Below are 3,468 nucleotides of genomic sequence, written 5' to 3'. Positions count from 1 at the left end.
GGAAACCATACAAGTTAAAATCTGCTGCAGACGACAGCTACTATGGTAATCCTGTGGGTGTGGCTTCTTCATTTGCTTGACACATGGTTGTTCTTGATTGGTAGATTAAGCTATTTGAGGTTATAAATGAGCTGTTTTATTATAGCTAGACCTGGCAAGATAGCTATCTAGGTAATTGTGTGCTGTAGGTTTGGCCTTGTGCCAAAAAGCCAAGCATTTAGTTACCACTAGTTACAGTAGGAATAAAATTTACATTGAATGTGTTTAGAACCAAATCAAGCCGTTTTCGGAGGTCAATGTCTGTGCAGAAGATAGTCAATACCTTTGTGGTCACATGACGCCTTGCGATGAATAAAATACAGTGATTCTCTGTTTGTCACTGTAGATTGGTTCCAAGACAAGCAGTAATACCTGAATTTTCGTCAAGTAGGTACATAAGGTTTATTTGTCTGTTTACTGAGGGACTGAGCGTGTATGTGAACTAATCTTGAAACTTCTATTTGAATGCCATGGCACTCAATTTTTTAATCCTTTCCTTATAGTGGCAGTCAAATAAAGGTGGCACTCAAATAGAGGCTGGTGTTGTATTTCTTAAATAGCTCGTCAGAATTTTGGGAAGATAAATTTAACTCTTTTACGGGTGAAGCGAATGTCCCTCTTGCACTGTGAAAAACCTGGAGAAAAGTTAAAGCTTTAAGGGGGATGAGACTGATGACTTATCAAATACCCTCCGGATTGTGGTGCATGTCTCTTCTGATGGTAGCGCTTGTTAGTAAACTCCTTCCCTTCTTCTGAAAGTGCTATTCTAGCAACTGCACTAAGATCTGTTTTGTTTGCGAGACTACAAAATTTCATATTCTTTTGTTCAACTTTAATAAATAATTGTTATTGATATATTCATATATTAATAGATGATAGACATAATTGAATAATTTAGTTGTTCAAACACAGTATCTCTATCGTTCTACATTTTTTCCAGGAACTTGCCAAATCTTTAATCGATGCTACTATAGCTGTTAAGTAACCAGGATTTGGGGTTCTTAACCTGCCCCTTTTATGCTAGCTTAGGCCTACTAGTTAGCTGTCATACAAGTCTTAGTTGTAGTGTACCAGAATGATAACCTGATTAAGGTTGAGGCAGCATTTGTAGTTGTAGACAATAACAATTACGTTTTGATAGGTGAATCAACTAAGATACGAATCTGTTGTTTTTCTGTTTGAAACTGACGTCACAGCCATTTCATCTCTGCCATTTCATCACAGTTATTTTTGGATTTTCAGAAGTTGGTTCATACATTTCCTTACCAGTACATTAGTGTATTTTATAGAAATGAAATCGGTCAAAAATACCAGTGCAGAACCTTACCAGAAGTGACTAGCATTTGAGTATATAAAGCAGTGTGTTAGCAAGCCATCGGTTGACAAAATAGTAGTAGCACATTTCTCCAAATTGACTTGTTTGCAGCACAAGAGCTGCTACTGGTAAAGCTATTGTAACAATGCTTTGCATTGATGCCTGTATCACACTTAATGGAAATGCTATATGAAAAAAGTTCGAGAGAGGGAGAGGGGGAGGGGGAGGAGAAAGGAAAGTGTTGTGACTCTAGAGTCATCACTGCCAAAACAAATAAAAAACAAGTGACGTAGTAACTGGCCTATATCAGCATCCAATCACTGGCAGCATTTTTTACCTCCAAAAGTTATGAAATTTAGGTCAGCTTGGGCTCTTAGTTCTAGTAGCATCAGTAGTACAGCAGTCAGGAAGCTATTGTTATGTCAATGCTTTCAGCTCTTGACAAATTTTACCTATTATACTCTTCACATTTATACTGAGATTACAGGAATAATACTACTACACAATGGTCTTCCTTATAAAGCAATTATAGTGACATAATAGAAATAAGGCGCAAAAGGTTAGTTATTATTCAATATTATCTGTACTTTCTTTTTACTTTATACTAGTATTTCTTACACTGCTTGGTCATCTACATGTACTTGTATGTACCAATAGGTATGCATGCACTCTATGACATATTATGTTATCATGCCTTTTTATACAGCTTTCGCTATTATCATATTTTAGCAGTTTTATCATTTGTATACAGGTTTCACGGTCGGTCAACTAGACCTTGCAGTCTCAGATAAAGTTAATAAAGTACACATGACCTTTGACCAGTGCACCTTGCCTTGTGTTTGACTTGATGGTGAAAACATCATAAGCCTTACACTACAGAAAGGGAGAGGTGGAGGGAGAGGGAGAGAGAGAGGAGACCATCAGTCTAGATAACTTTTTATATCAGAACTGACTACCGAGTCAGAGTCGAGTCCGTAAGGCTGAAATTGCAAAACAAAAACTCAATAATTGCATAGCAGAAACTCTGTTGTCCCGCAATAGACATGACACTAATGTTCATGTAATATAAACAAAGAGACCAATAATGAGCATACATATTAGCTCCGCAAATACCAGCTCACTAATTCTATTCTCGTTAACTCTGCTACAGACTGTCAGGGTCAGGCTAAGGCAATTATGCGATTTTATCACAAGCTAGTGTTGTTATCCACGCTTTTTTAGCTCATTTTTTCGACGTTCAGCCTATTAAACATCCTGCAACAAGCTATGAACAATTTTAAATAGTTTATCTACTTTTCATAAAAGACTGAGATTATTTTGAAGGCTGAGTTTAGACAATAATGGGTTTTAAGACACCCATCTCTATCATTCTAGTTCTGACTAAACATCCTTAACTTCCGTTCCTAAAAAGCTAACATACTTCACATATTTATTCGCGGAGCTTGTTGTGCCGGATCGTGTTGTTTTCAAAACGGATATCAAAACGCTTTAAAAAAGCCTTCATGACTTTAAAAGTTAGTGGACCAATCTTTATTTGGAGTACAAAATCGGAATCAGCTGTCTGATTTGCCTAGTAAAAACGATAAAAGTTGTACGTGGCAGTTATGGTTTAATGATGTCTTTTACCTGAGTACACAGTTAGCTGTGCACTCAAGAATGCTTGTCGTTTGTGTCTCCAGCTAGGTCATCTTCATTCCATCATTACTGTCTATTTACCCTCAGCAGTAGCATTTGTGACCCGTGGATCTTTGGTCAGGTTTTGGTTGCTGGCCTGCTAACTGCCTTGCATAGCTTTGCTGCTTTTGGTAGTGAAATTTACCAACTTCCCTAGTTCTGTTACCAAATGCACACTCCTCCTTTCTATTGTACCACACGTAGTAATTTAGTTAAAATTTATTTTGGATTGATGGTGATTTGTAAAGCTGTTTGTACCCTAATGACAACCTACTATCAGTTTTTCACCAATTATTATGATAATCAATTGGCATCACTAATAAATACTTTGACCAATCTATACTGTCAATAGACATTACTGCAAAACCTCTATGTCAGGGATGGCCAAATGATTTTGGCCATGATCCGCTACAGCCAAATCTGACAAATTAAAGATCCAC

Source organism: Watersipora subatra, chromosome 4, assembly GCF_963576615.1.
Source record: "Watersipora subatra chromosome 4, tzWatSuba1.1, whole genome shotgun sequence".
Classification (NCBI taxonomy): domain Eukaryota; kingdom Metazoa; phylum Bryozoa; class Gymnolaemata; order Cheilostomatida; family Watersiporidae; genus Watersipora; species Watersipora subatra.
Note: the sequence above shows the minus strand (reverse complement) of the source record.